General features: G+C 34.7%; 1 protein-coding gene across 13 annotated transcripts in view; it reads left to right on the top strand.

Moving 5' to 3' along the window:
* Positions 1-19034, top strand: part of GULP1 (GULP PTB domain containing engulfment adaptor 1) — a 286180-nt gene that overhangs the window by 87063 nt on the left and 180083 nt on the right. For 11 of the 13 annotated variants that reach the window (XM_003940837.4, XM_010351580.3, XM_074399366.1 and 8 more), the window contains one exon: positions 80-205. The gene's annotated coding sequence lies outside the window, so the exon portion shown is untranslated. Of the gene's footprint in view, positions 1-79; positions 206-15320; positions 15380-19034 lie in introns of all 13 variants that reach the window. The other 2 variants (XM_074399371.1, XM_074399370.1) reach the window with 2 other exon arrangements.

Genomic DNA, 19034 nt, shown 5'->3' with positions numbered 1-19034 from the left:
TACACTGAACCTCTAAATTAAAATAAACATAAGTGTAATTATTGATTAATTCTAACTCCAATTATATTTTTATTTTTAGTTATTTGTGATTCCATCTGACATACATAGGAGAGACAGAGATAGAAGAATTCTGATGGCAACTGTATGATAGAAGCTATATAAGTCAAGTGTCCACTTTCTTTCAACTATATTTGAGCATAACCTGGTAAGAATAAATGATTGTTTATACATTTTCCATTATTTCCAAAAAAACTTCAAATTATAAAAGTACTTTTATTATGTGCTGAATGTTTACAAATATATTCTTATGTTGTAAAAAATAGTAAAATGCATAAAAGTAAAATAAAATTAAAAGCACTAATGAGCCTTTTTTCTGAAGGTAACCTCTGTTATCATTTTGTTCTGTATAACTTTATTTTTGTTTTGTTGGATTTTTCTTTTAAGCAAAGTTGCAATAATAGTATTATATTTAGTTGATTTTCATGCTGCTGATAAAGACATACTTATGACTGGGAAATTTACAAAAAGAAAGAGGTTTAATGAACTTACAGTTCCATATGGCTGGGGAGGCCTCATAATTATGGAGGAAGGTGAAAGGCACATCTAACAAAGTGGCAGACAAGAGAAAATGGCTTCTTGAGACTCTGTGAACACACAGAGTTCCTACTGGGGCACTGCCTAGTGAGGCCGTGAGAAGGGGGCTACCATCCTCCAGACCCCAGAATGGTAGATCTACCAATAGCTTGCACCCTACACCTTTGAAAAAGTTCAAAGTTCCACAGATCTCTAGGGCAGGAGCAAAATGCCATCCAATACCTTTGCTAAAACATAGCAAGAGTCACCTTGGCTTCAGTTCCCAACAAGTTCCTCCATCTCCACCTGAGACCACCTGAGCCTGCATATCATTGTCCATATTATCACCATTTTGGTCAAGGCCATTCCACTAGTCTCTAGGGAGTTCCAAGCCCTACCACATTTTCCTGTCTTCTTCTGAGCCCTCCAAACTGTTCCAACCTCTGCCTGTTAACCCAGTTCCAAAGTTGCTTCTACATTTTTAGGTATCTTTTCAGCAGTGCCCAACTCCTGGTACCAATTTACTGTATTAGTCTGTTTTCACACTGCTGTTGAAGATACACCCGAGATTGGGCAAGTTACAAAAGAAAGAGATTTAATGGACTTACAGTTCCATATGGCTGGGGAGACCTCACAGTCATGGAGGAAGATGAAAGGCACTTCTCACATAGCAGCAGAGAAGAGAAGAGGGCTTGTATAGGAAAAATCCCATTTTTAAAACCATCAGATTTCATGAGACCCACTCGCTATCTTGAGAACAGCAAAGAAAAGACCATGTTTCAATTATCTTGCACAAGGCTCCTTCCATGACATGTGAGAATTGTGGAAGTTACAATTCAAGATGAGATTTGGCTGGGGACATAGCCAAGCCATATCAATTATATATATTCTTTGTTTTATTGTTTTTGTAACAAATTTGTTTTCTTCTATTCTTTGAGAATATGAATTAGTGTTTTGTATTTTCTGTTATATATGTTAATATATAACATGATTTAAAATATTTTTATGTTGTGTGTATTATTCAGTGAATATTCTTATAGATAAATCAATCTGTATATCACTTGGTTTGCATTAGTAGCATTACTAAAATTTTTATAATAGGCTCAATGACTATGATCTTTTAAAGGCTTTTTATTGTTATTGCTGAGCTTGCCTTCAGAAGGTGGTAACAAGTTCAAGTTTTCATTAGCTCCTTTTGAAAATATTGAATCAGTAACTAATGTTTTCTCATTCAAATAATTTTCCTAACAAAACCTAGTTTCCAGCAATCCCATTACTGGATATATAACCAAAGGATTATAAATCATTCTATTATAAAGACATATGCACATGTATGTTCATTGTGGCACTGTTTACAATAGCAAAGACCTGGAACCAACCCAAAAGCCCACTGATGATAGCCTGGACAAGGAACGTGTGGCACACATACATCATGGAATACTATGCATTCATAAAAGACGATGAGTTTGTGTCCTTTGTAGGGACATGGATGAATCTGGAAACCATCATTCTCAGCAAACTAACACAAGTACAGAAAATCAAACACCACATGTTCTCACTCATAGGCGGGTGTTGAACAATTAGAACACATGGACACAGGGAGGGGAGCACTACACACTGGGGGCTGTTGGGGGGAAATAGGGGAGGGACAGTGGGGGGTGGGAAGGTTGGGGAGGGATAACATGGGGAGAAATGCCAGATATAGGTGACGGGGGGATGGAGGCAGCAAACCACATTGCCATGTGTGTACCTATGCAACAATCCTGCATGATCTGTACATGTACCCCAGAACCTAAAGTACAAAAAATAAATAACCTAGTTTAAGTTGAAAAAATACTGAAAATTGGATTAAAATTTTAAATTTTGGTTGCAAGCAGTAGCAATTCCTTACTCACCTGTATTCAGCAAATATATTCCCTTACATAACTAAGCCTAGAGGAAAAGTGAATATTATAAGGCCAGGTGTGGTGGCTCATGCCTGTAATCCCACACTTTGGGAGGCCGAGTTGGTGGATTACCTGAGATCAGGAGTTCAAGGCAAGCCTGGCCAACATGATGAAATCCTGTCTTTACTAAAAATACAAAAATTAGCTGGGCATAGTGGCAGGTGCCTGTAATCTTAGCTACTTGAGAGGCTAAGGGAGGACATTCACTTGAACCTGGGAGGTAGAGGTTGCAGTGAGCCGAGATTGCACCACTGCACTCTAGCCTGTGCAACAAGAGTGAGATATTTCAAAAAAAAAAAAAAAAAAAAAGAAAGAAAGAAAAGTGGATATTATACATGTAAAATCTTCCACATTGTTTAAAAATGCACCATTTAGAAATATTATCAAGTATACATTTATTCAACTAATATTTATTGAAAACGTATTATAGTTATCAAGCACTGTGATTAGCAATGGTAGTGAGGATGGCAAACATTAGAGAAGGGAAGGCACATAAATAGTCCCTTGTCACTTCTAACTTTCAATAAAATATGGCAAGATAAATACATTTTGGTTCTTTATGTTTAAGTCGGCTGTATGAAGTGCCAAGAAAGAAGTAAAATAAAAGGGCAGTTTGTAATGATAACAGTTCTAGCTTGGGAATTGAGAAACACTTTCAGAAAAAAAGATCACTTGTGTTGTGCTTTTTAAGGTAGAGAGGACACTGGCAGGCAAACATTTAAATGGAGATTTAACTTGGAGCAAAGGTACCGGGCTGCCAAACCATAGGGATGGGATGTTCAGGAAGCTGGAAAGAGAGTAGATACAGCAGAGTAGTTGGAAATGTGTTTTGTGATTTGGATTTTTATAATTAGGCATTTGTGTTTCATTATTATATCATGAGGAACAATTGCAGGGAAATCAGACGAACCATACCATCCTTTAGGAAGTTTAACCTAGGCCAACCACATTGGCTCATGCCTGTAATTCCAGCACTTTGGGAGACTGAGGCAGTGGATCGCTTGAAGCGCACTGCTCCCTAAATTAGTTCCAGCACAGGTTAGGGTAAGGCCTTCCCCTGTAACCTGAATTGCCAGGTTCTGTAGTAGGATTGTATACCCTGAAGGCAGTTTATCCCACTCCCACATTCTGGGGACTTGGTTTTCTCCCTGGTGTAAGAGATGCAGGCTGTAGCCTACCATTTCTTTCAAAGCATCTGTGATTTCTTTCAGTTTTCTTAAATTCCTACTTTGCTGCTTATAAGAAAATTCACAGTGTGACTATCTACATACTATTTTTTCTTTCCAAGTGAGTGAGGCATGGTAACAATGCCATCAATCTGCCATATTGTACAAAAATGAATTTGTTAATACATAACTATGAGTAGGTATGTTTTTACAAGTTCAGAATCTACCTTCTCTAGAGTATCATTCCCAGCTTTTGGAATCTGGACCAGATCCTTCTATGTGCTGTGAACCTTAGCACCATGTACATTTCTTTATCATAGTACACAGTGTGCACTTGTCTATTATCCCCTGAGAGTATAAGATTCTTGAGAATTGGGTCATTATTTATGATCACAGATATAAATTTGAATCTAAATAAAACATTACATTTTTTAATAGAAGATACTCCATAAATTTTGCTTATATGAAAAATTGAATCTATGCCCATTGTTTATTTGTCTTAATTATCACTGACTTAGTCTTACGAGCTTAATACAGTGTTTATGAATTATCTCACAGTTTCTGTGGACCAGGAATGTGGGTACAGCTTAGCTGGTACCTCTGGCTCTAGGTCTTTCATGATGTTGCAGTCAAGCTGTCGGCTACTACTATAGCCATTCACAGCCCAACTGGGGCTGAGGGGGCCAATTCCAGACTCTGTCTCTGTGGAGCTACCTTATGATATGGAAGCTGACTTCCTCCTGAACAGTCAATTCAAAGAAGAAAAAGTGATCACCCATGATGGAAGCTATGTTCTTTTATAACCAAATCTAGGAAATGTCATCCCATCTGTAGTGAGTTGAATGGTGGCTTCCAAAAAGATATGTTCAAATCCTAACCTGGAGTACTTGTGAATGTGACATTACTTGGAAAAAGAGTCTATGCAGTTACAATTAAGTATCTTTAGATGCAATCATCCAAGATTAATTGGATGAACTCTAAGTCCAAAAACATGTATCTTTAAAAGATACACACAGAGGAAAAGACCATGTGGAGACAGAGTCAGTGAGTGATGTGGTACAGACACAAGCGAAGGAGGAGTCACCAGAAACCAAAAGAAACAGGGAACAAAATCTCCCCTACAGTCCGGGGAGAAAGTGCTACCTTCCAACACCTTGATTTCAGAGTTCTGGTTTCCAGAACTATGAGAGAATAAGTTTCTGTCCCTTTAAGCCATCCACTGGTAACTGCAGTAATTTGTTATGGCAGCCACAAAAAACTAATACACCACCATTGTTGTAGTTGTCTATTTTTTAGAAGTGAGTCACTAGTTCCAGCCCACAATCAAGAGCAGGGATCACAACGGGACATGAATACTAACAGGGAGAGATCATTGGAAGCAATCTTAGAGGTTACCTATTCCATCTGATTATTGGGAACCTCCATTTTCATGTTGTATCTACATAGATAGACCAAAGCCAACAGGTCAGATATTAGAATCATTATCTCATGTTTTTAAAAATCATGATCTTTCACTTGTATTTTTTATTTCTCTGATTAAAATTGCTATTCATTTACATAGTCAAATTGGAAAACTTAGAGTCAAAGGAAATTTCTTCCATTTTTAATACTCAAAATCTTTCATTGATTAGTCTTTTTATTTAATTCTTTAAATTTTTATCATTTTTCCCTTTCTTTTTAATTTTATGCCTACAGTTTATAGGCTTCTGTGATCTCTTTTCAAAAGTAGGAGAATAGCCACTATCTATAGAATTATATAAAATTTTAGAAATAAATTATATTCTTTCAATTTTTGCTTGTCTTTGCCTATAATTCTTCTTTCACTAATTATTTGGGTTTTTTAATATCCAAAGTACTTAGTAGAATGTCTAATATTCATGACCAGCACAGAATAGTTTTTTATCTGTTGTAATCTAATATTAATGAAGAAAGAGTTGTAAAAATAAGAGACCCAAAACTCAGTACAATTGCTCAACTGATAGACTAGCCTAAAGTGGAAACAAATGAAACAGAAAGGAAATTTTTGGGCTGATTATGGAGAAAGACTAAGAAACTTAAGGGTAGGCTGAAGGCACATGTAAATTTAATGTAACTGTGTAGAAGAGTAGAAGGTCAAGATAGTGTGACATAAAGAGAAAGTTTTGGTTTTGAGACAATAAGTGAAGTTTAGATTCAAATGTGACCATCATGTTTACAGTTTAAGAAATCTCAAAAAATATGGGCTCATTGACATATGCAGGAAGTATGAAAAAGATGATAGTCTTTCAGAATAGTGAGGAATAGCATAAATTAGTGACAGAAATGTGGCGAAATACAAGAATGTGGTAGAAAGGAGCTGGAAGAATAATTTCTTCTGCCTCCTTCGTTGCAAACAATAAGACTACTGGCACTCTCCTCTGAAGAGAGCCTCTAGGGAAATTTTCAATGGAGAGCAGATTCAAATTCTATTCAGAGGTATTATGTTTTATCAGCATTTAAATACAAAAATAAACATTTATTGAAGAAATCAAAGAAAGTGATTTACTTTCACTGACTTTTTAGAGGATCTATTTAGTACATGTATATATGTAATACATCTGTTAATTATGATATTCAAATTAATCTTCACCTATATAATGTTAACACTGTTCTTTAATGACGAGGTTTAAAGAAAAAGAGTTCTGTATATTTATGTAATATGTAATTATAAGAAATGGTCTCTTTATAAATTAATTGCTATCTGAATGAAATGATAAAACCTAGAAAAAGTGGTTTTTTTCATCAATATGTTGGTCTCTGTGTTGCAAAGTGATAAACTATAGAGGCCTTTTGAAATCTAAACTAGTTATTCATGCTATGATATATCATTTATTATACTGCAGTCTTGACTTTTTTGGAGGTCACATTCTTTATAAAATGGCTTAATTTGCTTTTACAGCATGATTTATATTGAGAAAGTTAGGGAAAAATAAAATACTTTCATGAGAATAACTTTTGTATATAAAGCATGACCTAAAGAAGGGAGAAGAGTAGGATTTGAATTAATATGTACAATGCATGAAAACATTGAAGCGGCTATCTTAGAGAATTGGCAAATCATGAATTTTAAATTGCATAGTTTATCAGTTAGGTAGCCCGACAATCTAAACTAGAAACTTTTTGATCAGGCAACCATCTGTGAAACAATACCTATTTATAAAAGCAATCTGTGGTATGTACTAATCACATTTACATTTGAAGAGTCTCTTATTCTTAGATCACAAGTAACAGAAACTCGTTCTATTTAAACAAAAAATGCATTTCACTGAAAGGATATAACTTAGCACATAAAATTCGAGAGTAGTCAGATGAAACAGTTCTCAGAAAAGACAGGAGTCAGACTGTTCCAGGCATCTAGAGATCAGGAAGTGTAAAGAAACAGCAGTGGATACTTCTGTGGAGCTAAATATGGACCAATAGTATGTTTTAATGTTCTTCCTTTCACACTCACAAAGGGAGTCAGCATGGCTGAGTTTGAGTCATTTGTCAAGGAATCATGGTGCTTTGATTAACAGTTCTCACAAGACTGCCTGTACTTGGAGAGAGTAGGTCCCAAAGGGAAGTTTGAAGTTCTGGAACCAAGACAGAGGGTGAATCTGGGGGCAAATAAAAACAACTGATGCCTCCTATAACTCTTTTTCATAAGTGTTATTTAAAGTCATTAAACTGGCCAAGTGCAGTGGCTTACATATGTAATCTCAGCACTTTTGGAAGCTGAGGTGGGAGGATCGCTTGAGGCCAGAATTTTGAGACCAGCCTGGGCAGCATAGATCCCCGTCTCTACAAGAAATTAAACAAAATAAAAAACAAAAACAGAGCCATCAGATGCTAATAACAATAAAATTTCATATAACAAAGATTTTGCCAGCAAAATGAGTATAGATTAAATAATAATGTTGCTTAGTTCTCAACAGGTATCTACTACCTTGAAAAAATTATTTGTTCTTTCTTTTGTAAACATATTTGTATTTACTCATTGCCTATCATATGTCAGTTGCTGTACTTGACAATCAGCATAAAATTCTAAACAATGGAGCTATTCCTTGCTTTTTATGGAGCTTATAGTCCAGTGAAATAGAAATAAAACCACTAATATATTGCAATTAGTCTAAAATAGGAGGCATATTCATTTTCTTGGGCTACCATTGCAAAGAACCATAAACTGAGTGGCTGAAAACAACAAAAATTTATGGTCTAATAGTTATGGAGGATAGAAGGTCGAAACCTAGGTACCAGCAGGGTCACTCTCCCTCCAAAGGCTTGAGGGAAGGCTGCTTCTTTGCTTTTTTCCAGCTTCTAGGGGCTCCTTGTATTGCTTGATTTTAGGCAACATATCTCCAGTCTCTTTCTCCATCTTCAGATGACCTTTTTTCCTGTGTTTCTCTGTATTCTCTCCTCCTCTTAAAAATATATCAGTCATTGTATTTAGGGCCCATCCTAAAGCCAGAATAATTTTATCTTAAGATTCTGAACTAATTGCATCTACAAAGATTGTATTTCCAAATGAGGTCATACTAAGATTCTGGGTGAACAGGCAGTTTTGTGGGGTACTATTGAACTACCATAGCAGGATACATTGTTCTGTTGGTGGTCCTAGCAGGGTCTGGGTAAGAGGTGGAGAGGAGAGATGATGGTGACTAGGCTAGTGGAACAGATGATAAGGGAACACATTAAAGGATTTGACATTATCTTGAAAGTAATGGAGTGCCACTGGAGGGAATTAAGCAGGTGGGGATCTAATCACATTTGTGTTTTACAAAAATCATATTGGATACAATGTGGAGGCAAGGGGTAGCTAAGTAACGCTGGAAGAAAAAAGCTAGCTAGGAAATTATGTAGTAATTTAGGTTTGAAATGATGGTGACGTGGAGAAGGACATGCTGTTGGGAATGAAGAACAATAAATGGAATTCTGGTATGTTACCAATAGCAGAATGGGCTTTGTGTGAATCAGAGACAAAGGATGGTAGAAAAATCATGTGTAATATGCCTCAGACTGCTAGCTTCTGAGACTATGTGGATGAAAGTCCTAGGCTCTGAAAATGCGTGTGTATGTGTGTGTGTGTGTATGTGTGTGTGTGTGTGTGTGTGTGTGTGTGAAAAAGATGGGGAGAGAGAGAGAGAGAGAGAAACAGAGAGAGAGAGAGAGAGAGAGAGAGAGAGAGAGAGAGGGAGAGGGAGAGGGAACCTGGGAAGTAACTAATGGATCAGTTTTGGATATTTCTTTTAGTTTTGGTTGCTGTGGGACTCCCAAGTGAATATGTTTAATAGGCAGTTGTCTAGCTGTCTGTATGAGATTAGTGATGTTGAGTAAATAAATCTTTGCATATTAGTATATAAATGGTACCTGAATTTGTTAGTGGGTTGAAAAAAACTTTATACGATTACTATAGCCAATAAAGGAGTATTATGCAGAATTAAATGACATGTAGAAATAATTTTTAATAGCATGTGAAATAATTGTTATAAAAAGCTAAGTGGAAAGAAAAAAACTAGGACACAGCTGTATCTATAATAAGATCTCAATACTATGTACTTGGTTCTCTTCAATCATAAACACTATAAGTGAATGCACTTAAATGTTAGTAGTGGCTATTTCTGGGTGTTTTTATTTATTTATATGTTTACTTATTTAAAAAATATAGTATGTTCAGTGAGCATATAATACTTTTATAGCCAGAAAAAATCCAATTTTGTTAGGTGTTAGCACATAATATACCTGAAATTGGATATTTATAGCATGGTATTTTAAAAAATGAGTGATTAATTTCAAAGACTGAGCATCTCTAACCTATGAGAAAAAGTTGTGGGAGAAAAGGGATTATATCATCTGATCCAGGTATTTATAAAACACCTCCATATGTATATGGGGATAGTATTGTGTGTCCTTAGGTTAAGTAGCTATTTGATAAATCAGGATAAAAATACTACTTTTGAACATAAAGTAGAAAACAACTTAAGCTTGAAGAATTTTTACTTGGTTTTGCAAACCATATCAGTGAATGAGCAGTTTAATAAGACACATAAATAGATCATTTTATGTAAGTTGTCATCAGTAATAATGCCAGTTTGCCTTATGTAAGGTGATTAGACACAACATTCCTCTGCAGATTTTACTAATTTCTGCAAGATTTTAATGGTATTTAGATTTCTGGAATGCAAAGCTAGAGCTTTAATACTAAATCTACTTTACATATCCATGGGTTGTGCCATGAGAACAAAACATATCTGCACTTTCTTCTGTTCTCTCCCTTCCCCTCCCCCCTCCAACTTTCAGAATATTAATTATTCCATTAACACATAATGGATGATGTGATGATGCATTTAAAACTCTCAGATTGATTTTAGGCTATTTTGATGGTAACAGGATAATTAATGCCTTGTAATAACTTTAATAAAAGTTTAAAAGCTAGCTAGTACTTACAATGAGGAAAATCATTTGATACTTAAGTAGGAGGTTTTATTTCGTCCTTCAAATTTTTGAAAATAGCTTAAATATTATTATGTGCTTTGACTTCTCAATAAAATTGTTTACTAATCTTGGCCTGGGATAAAGTATAAAAATTTTGTCATTTAAGTAAGTTACAAAATTCAAGCATTCTTTTACTTGCTAATCGCTATGAAATTAGCAGACCCTCTTTTTAAGAAAATAATTTTGAATAGATTCTAATAATAGATATACTAGAATTACATTTCTTGGTTATTTTATAAGAATATAATTAGTAATAGTTATGATGGAAAAGAAACAAGCCTAGCTTTCAATAGAGATTTTGACTCTTTTAAAGTGAGTTTACATTACTTACACCATTTAGTTATACTATGATAGGAGTGTTTAAATGACTTGTCCTGTACAAAATTCTGGCTTAGGAGTATAAACTTGGCCTTCCTCTAGAATATCTATCTGCTTAATAGGCCTTTTCTTTCCCCTTTCTAGAGTGGAATTTTCTAAATTCCTGAGTGAGTTTCAAAATCTGCATAGGATTTTTAATAGTAGTAATAATAATTATGGCCAATACTTAGCATATTACATTGCATGTGTCAGGCACTGTCCTAAGATGTCTACACAAATTAACACATTTAGTCTTCATAAGGAAATTTTGAGGTAGGGAATTTAGCTTACAGTTGAAAAAGCTTATGTACAAAACGGGAAAGTAAATTTACCTAGGGTCCAATGGCAAAGACGGGATTAGAACCCAGTTGTAGTTCTTGTTTTATTCATTGCATTCTACTGCTTGTACAAGGCATACATTAACATGAGAGAAAGTATTTCAATCCAAAAATGTCAAACACCTAGTCAATATTCCATTGTCATCTTATTATTATCTGACATTCAGCCCTATGCTAGACGTGTTACATCTTTAATCTTCTCCCACACTTTCATACCCTAAACCCCTCATATATCATTCATTTCAGATTCCTTAACTCCTCTCTCCTAATATTCAGTTTTATATACATGTTTTCTAGTATGTATCATTAGAAAGAAATTCCAGGGTAAATCTCTTACATTTTTAATTAAAAAATGAAAATATCATTTTGAGATAATAACACACAAATATATTGTTCTGTGCCCTAAATTAACATGAAGGAAATTAACAACAGTAGTAAATTCCAGATAATGAAATGATTCAAAGAACTTTTGGTATCCCCTTTTATAATTTAAACTTACACTTGATAAATTTATGATAAACAAAGCACGCACAGTAATCTTCCACTTATACTTCAAATTCTTGGATAGAAGAAAAAAACAAATATATATAACTTACTTTATAACTATGCAGGAAAATAAGTCAGAGAACTCTCAGTAGACCAGAAAGTACGAGATATTTAGAAAGGAGACTGTGTTAGATTGAGAAGGAAGCCATAGCTAAATATATGCACAGAGAAGACTCAACCAAAGGTGGCTGTGGCCCTAAGCCTGTAACATACTCAGAGATGGTAGGCTCCTGATTTTTGGAATAGCAGTGAGTTCAGAGAGAAGTGACTCATTGCTTACTTGGGACACAGCAGAGAAGCAATCAGGTATTCCAGCCTGAAAATCTCCTGTTTATCTTCTGTGGTCTAGACAATAAGGTTATGAGTTTGGATTAAAAAAAAAAAAAAACAGTGAAGTATTCACATGATTAGCAGTGGTGAGGAGGATCAGGGAACTCATTTCCAGTACACCCACTACTAAGATTGCCCTTTTTCAATGTGTCTCACCATTCCCCCACTCTCACTAAAGATAGATTTTAGCACTGAGATAGAAAGAGTTAATAAAGCAAGCAGAGTGTAATAAATATGTAACAGCAGAGGAATCGAAGAATTATTCCTTGAATAAAAGGGAGTCAAGGAGAAAAAAGTGAACAAAAAATTTGATCACTAATATTTTAAAAAGAAACCCTCAATAAGTTTAAAGTTATAAAAGTAGACTGGTTGTCAGCAAGATGGGCTTTCCAGTGGTTGCTCCCCAATGGAAATGTCAGCCAGGATCTGGAACCACTCCAACCGACCCAGGGTCCATACCAATCTCATTAGATCCCAGAAACTGGGCTTAGCCCCATAGACCTAGGATCCAGAACTGCCCCCATGAATGAGGTTTCAGACTGGTTTCTGTGGCCCAGAATTAAAACCAGTTGACTGCAGACCTATCATCTAGGTTAGAACCCAAATATCCATACCCAGCCTTGTCTCATGGATTCAGGCTCCAGGTTGGTCCCCAAAGCCCCAGGCTCCAGTCAGCACCCATAATTCCAGCCCCCTGATTGGCCCCCATGAACTCAGACATCATGCCTTTCCCAGCACAGGTCAGCTACAGGCTCTAGGCTAGTTCCCATGGCATCAGGTTTTAGTGGACTCATGGTCCACACTGTTCCAGCACACCCAGGCTCTAGGCCCACCTCCATGGACTGAGGCTTCAGGGTCACTCCAGTCTCAGGTCAGCCTTCACAGTCTTAGACTCCAGACCTGTCTTACTGCCTGGCTGGCCCCTGCCAATTCAGGCACAAGACCTACCCCAAATGACAGATTAGCTCCGCTGGACCCAGGCTTCAGTCCAGCCCTTTGTGATACAGGTTCCAGATCCAGTTCCACAGAACATTTAACAGCTCCATGTCAGTGGTTCCAGGGTCCAAGCTTAAATTTATGGACTCAGGCATCAGGCCTGCCCATGCATTGATCTAGTTAGCAGGCCACCCTACATGAGGACCCCAGCAGCAAGTCCTTCTGTGGACCATACCAAATGGTCTATCCAGAATTCCTGGATGGGCTGACTGGTGAAGGCCTACCCAAAATAAGTTAGTCTGCAAAGACTGGAAAAGTCCTGGTTTCCTCACATGTGCAGGTATCAACTCATGCCACAAGGATTACAAAGAATCAGATAAACATGATATCACATGACGACATAAAGTTCCATTAACTGACACTAAAGAAATGCAGATGTATCAATCAACTGACAGAGAATTCAAAATATAGTTGTGTCACTTAAGGATATAGATACTTTCTGAAAAGTGTGCATTGTTAAGCAGTCTCATCATTGTATGAACATCATAGAGTATACTTATGCAAATCTAGAAGGTATAGCTGGTTGCTACATATACCTATGAGGTATATACCATATAGTATTGCTACAATGTACCCATATTGTATAGCCTATTGCTGCTAGGCTACAAACCTGTACAGCATGTTACCAGACTGCCTATATGGAATACTATAGGTAGCTGTAACACAATGGTAAGTATTTGTGTATCTAAACACAGAAGAGATACAGTGAAAATACCGTATTATATCTTATGGGACCACAATTATATATTTGGTACATCATTAACCAAAATGTTCTTATGCAATACATAATTGTTTTAGGAAAGTTCAATGAAGTTGAAGAAAAATACAAAAACACAATCCAACAAAATTACAAAAATAATAGATTAGTAAAATAAATTTAAAAGAGAGGTCAAATAATTTTTTAAAAATAGAAATTATGGAGCTGAAAAGTACAACTAATGAAATAATAATTTATTAGTGCCAGCAGCAGAATTGATCTAACCGAAAAAAAGAATCTGAAATTGAAAGGCTATTTGAAAATATACAGTTAGAAGAGAAAACAAAACAAAAATAATAAAAAGAATGAAGAAGTATTACAGAACTTATGGGATAGCATCAAAAGAACAAAAGTTCAAGTTTTCAGAGTTCATTAGGGAGAAAAATATAAAGGGGAAGAAAATTTAAAGAATAAGAAAACATGTTTAAAGAAATTTATTTTAAAAGAAGACAAAGACAAAAAGGGGAAGAAAACTTCTGAGCCTGGTGAGAAATATAAATATCCAGGTACAGAAAAATAAAAAATGTCTAACTAGATTAATCCAAATAAAACTACACCCAAATTATATTATAATTAAGATGTAAAAATCAAAGACAAGAGAATCCTGAAAGCAGCAAGAGGAAAGAAACATATCACACATAAGGGAGTTTCAAAAAGGCTAGAAGCAGACTTCTCAAGGGGGACATTACAGGCCAGCAGAGAGTGGTATGATAGCTTCAAAATGCTGAGGGAAAAAACTGTCACCCAATAATATTCACCGGGAAAAGCTCACCTTTAGAAATGAAGGAGTGATAAATACTTTTTACAATGAACAGAAGCTGAGGGAGTTCAGCACCACCAGACCTATCTTATAAGAATTTGGTAAATGAAATTCGCCAAGCTTAAAGAAAAAGATGCTAATTAGTACCATGAAAGCAGGGAAATATAAAATCCACTGGCAAAAGTAAGTACACAGTTCAATTCAGAATATCCCAATCCTGTAATGGTAACGTATAAATCACTTATATCTTCAGTATAAAAGATCAAAGATAACACTTTTAAAAAGTAGCAATAACTACAATAATTATTTAAGGGATAGTGTAAAAATATGTAAATTATGACATCAAAAACATGAAATGTGAGTGATATGGTAAAAGTGTAGCATTTCTACATGTAGTCAAAATTAATTTTGTTAATTTAAAATATCCTTTTATAACTATAAGGTGACTTATGTAAGCCTGATGACATCCACAAAGCAAAAACCACTAGTAAGTGCACAAATAATAAAAAGTAGGGAATCAAAGCATACTGTCAGAGAAAATAATTGCAAAGGAAGACAGCAACAAAGGAAGAAAAGGACAAAAAATGTACAAAACAACCAGAAAAAAATTAACAAAATGGCAGTAGCAAATAATTCCCTATCAGTAATTACCTTGAATGTTAACAGATTAAATTCTCCCATCAAAAGACATAGTGAATGGATTAAAAAAACAATTCTGAACTATATACTTTCTACAAGAGACTTATTTAATTTTTAAGTACACACAGAGATTAAAAGTAAAAGGATGCAAAACAAAAGTCCATGCAAATGGAAACCAAAAGAGAGCAGAGGTAGTGCTGTGATTTGAAAGTATACCCCAAATTTAATGTTGAAAGCTCAATCCCCAAATTCATATGTTTACTGGAGGTAGGGCCTTTGGGAAATAATTAGGATTAGATGAGGTTATTAGGGTGGAACCCATGTGATTGGACTGGTGCCTTTATAAGCAGTAGAAGAGAGACCTGAGCTAACACATTTGCTCTGTCTTGCCATGTGATGCCTGCCACCATTGTCATGATGTAGCAGGAAGGCCCTCACCAGATGCCAGCACCATGCTCTTGGACTTCTCAGCCTTCAGAACTGTGAGTTGAATAAATGTCTATTGTTTGTTATTTACTTAGTGCATGGTATTCTGTTATAGCAACAGAAAATGGAGTAGAACAGGTAAGTATACTTTTATCAGATAAAAGAGACTTTAAGTAAGAAACTGTAAAATGAGAAAAGTAAGGTTACTATATAATGACAAAGGGACCAATTCATCAAGAAAATATAAAAATTGTAAATATGTATGTACCAAACATTGGAGCAGTTATATAAACATAGCAAATATTAACTGATCTGAAGAGAGAAACAGACTGTAATACAGTAATATTAGAGGGTTTTGATACCCAGCTTTCAACAATGGATAAATTATCCAGAGAGAAAACAATAAGGAAACATTGGATTTGAACTACTCTTTAAACCAAGTGTATCTGACAGACATATAAAGAAGATTCCATCAGAATATACATTATCAGAATATACATTTTTCTCAAGTACACATGGAACATTCTCCAAGATAGATCCTATCTTAGATGATAATACAGGTGATAACAAATTTGAGACGAATGAAGTCATTTCAAGTATCTTTTCCAGCCACAATACTATAAAACTGGAAATCAACCACAGGAAGAATTTTGGGAAATAAATATGGGGTAATTAGACCAAGGGATCAAAAAAGAAATTGAAAATTTAAAAATATCTTCAGACAAGTGAAAATGAAAGCACAACATACCAAGACTTATAGATTGTAGCAAAACAGTTCTAAGAATGTTTAGGGTAGTAAACAACTGTATCAAAAAAGAAAGAAAAACAAATAAGCAACCTAAAATTACGCCTTAATGATCTAGTAATAGAAGAAAATTCTAAGCCCAACTCAGTGGAAGGAAAAAAATAATAAAAATCAGAACAAATAAATGAAATGGAGAATAGGACAACAGTGATGATGAGCAACAAAACGAAGAGTCGTTTATAGAAAAGAAAAATGAATCAACAAGCCTTTAACCAGACTACAAAAAAAGAGAGAAAACTCAAATAAAATCAGAAACGAAAGAGGAGACACTACAACTGACACTGTGGATATACAAAGGATCATGAGAGACTACTATGAACAAATGGACACATTCCTATATATATTCAACCTACTCATGCTAAATTGGGAATAAATAGAAAATCTGAACAGACCAACAACGAATAAGGAGATTGAATAAGTAATAAAATTTCTTCCATGAAGGAAAAGTCCAGGACTTGATGCCTTCATTAATACATTCTACCAAACATTTAGATAAGAATTAATACTAATTCTTTTCAATTTTTTTCCAAAAATTGAAGAAGAAATACTTCCAAACTCATTTTATGAGGCTGGCATTACCCTAATACCAAAGCCAGACAAAGTGACTGCAAGAAATGAAAATTTCAGGCCAATGTCCCTGATGAAAAGAGATGTAAAAATTCTCAACAAAATTCTAACATACTGAATTCAACAGCATGTTAAAAAAAAGCATTCAACATAATCAAGTGGGAATTTCTCTGGAATTCAAGAATGATTCAACATATACGTATATAATAATGTCATATAATAAAACATAGTAACAGAATGAAATCCCTATAAAAACCACAAAGGACTTTGAATAGCCAAAGCAAACTAGAGCAAAATGAAGAAAGCTGGAAGCATCACAGTACCTGATTTCAAAATATACTAAAAAGCTCCAAAACAAGATGGTTCTGGCATAAAAAACCAGACACAGAAGCCAATGAAGCAAAGTGCCCAGAAATAAATTCACACATTCACAGTTAATTGATTTTCAACAAATATTCCAAAAACACACAATGGAGAAAGGGCAGTGTCTTTAATAAACAGTGCTGGGAAAACTGGGCAGTCACATGCAGAAGAATGAAATTAGACTTTCATGTCATATACGAAAGTTTTTAAAAAATCAAAATGAATTAAAGACTGAAACATAAGACCTGAGGCTATAAACTACTAGAAGAAAACAAGGGGGAAAAGCCCTGTAACACTGGTTTGGGTAAAGATTTATTAGATACAGTCTCAGAAGCAAAGACTACAAAAGTAAGAGCAGACAAATGATCTTACATAAAAATGCCTTCTGGATAGCCAAAGAAACAATCAACAAAGTAAGGAGACAACCTGTGGAATGGGAGAATGTATTTACAAAGCATATATCTGATAAGGGGTTAATAGCCAAATATACAAGAAATTCAAAAAACTCAATAGTAAAGAAACAACCCAATTAAAGAATGAGCAAATTTCCTCATGACTAGTCACAAGGAAAATTCAAATTAAAACCACAATGAATTATTACCTCACACCTGTTAGAATTGTGCTATCAAAAAGATAAAAGATAGGTATTATTGAGAGTGTGGAGAAAAGAGAAACCTGGTACAGTGTTGGTGGAATGTGAGTTAGTACAGCCATTATGGACAACAGTATGAGGGTTCTTCAAAAAATTATAAATATAAGTACCACATGATCCAATTCCACTACTGGGTATATATCCAAAGATATGAAATTGATATGTTAAAGAGATATCTGCACTCCCATGTTAATTGCAGCATTATTTACAAAATCAAGATATGGAATCAACCTAAATGTCTATCCACAAATGAATGGACGAAGAAAATGTGTTACATATACACAGTGAAATACATTCAGCTTTAAGTAAGTCTTGTCATTTGTAACTACATGAATAAATCTAGAGAAAATTACATTAAATGAAATAAGCCAGGTACAGAAAGACAAATACCACATGATTTCACTCATAGTCAAATTCATAAAGTTAGTGGGTATAATGGCAGTTAAGTCAATAGCAAAAATAAAAGAAAAATAAACTGGTACATATTTACATAGCACAACATCAATATAGATGAAAATAAAACTTTTGATGTTCCAATATAATATAATGCAATAATGTAATATTGCATTGATAGAAAATGATATAAATATAACACATATCTAATATAACTAAATGTAAATGTAAAAGCAAAAGCAAATGGCATGTTAATTTCACTAAGCATTTTGATATATCTATGGTGCAATGATGGGAGAGAGGGGAAGTGTTGGTATGTGTTTGTGTGTATAAATTTTGCATGTCATAAATAGAAATAGTATAAAGGAGTCAAACCCTCATTTTGCATGTTAGGAAGTCAAGTAACTCCATATAAAAATGGAAAATTAAGAAAAGTCTGATATATTTATGTAAATATTAGAATGCTAGTATTTACATAATGCTTGACTCTAAGTAAGACACATTGTATGTCTTAGGCCTTATAAGAATTATAAAAATGGGTAACATATAATCCCTTCACAGTTTATAGTCTATTAGAAAACATAAAAGAAGTATACAATAACTATAGTACAAAATTACATATTTAGCTCTATGCCCTCAATGGCCCATTACTAACTATATGTAAAAAGCATTGTATTCTGACTGCAATAGACTGGTTTGAGCGAGAAATAAGAGTAATTTGACTGAAAAATAGAGTTACTTGTGGTTGAAATATCTAAATGTTAACCCTCTTAATAATGAAGATAGTAGCTAATATTTATGGTGGCTTTGCATGGATATCCTAATTTAATCTTCACAAGAACTCTATAGGTTTAATACCATCCTCACTTAACACAAGAGTAAACAAGCAATGGTTAAGTAATTCACCTAAGGTCAAGAAGAGCTAGGGTTT

Source organism: Saimiri boliviensis, chromosome 5 (genome assembly GCF_048565385.1).
Source record: "Saimiri boliviensis isolate mSaiBol1 chromosome 5, mSaiBol1.pri, whole genome shotgun sequence".
Taxonomy (NCBI): Eukaryota; Metazoa; Chordata; class Mammalia; order Primates; family Cebidae; genus Saimiri; species Saimiri boliviensis.
The sequence above is the reverse complement of the archived record's forward strand: the minus strand, read 5'-3'. Positions and strand labels throughout refer to the sequence as shown.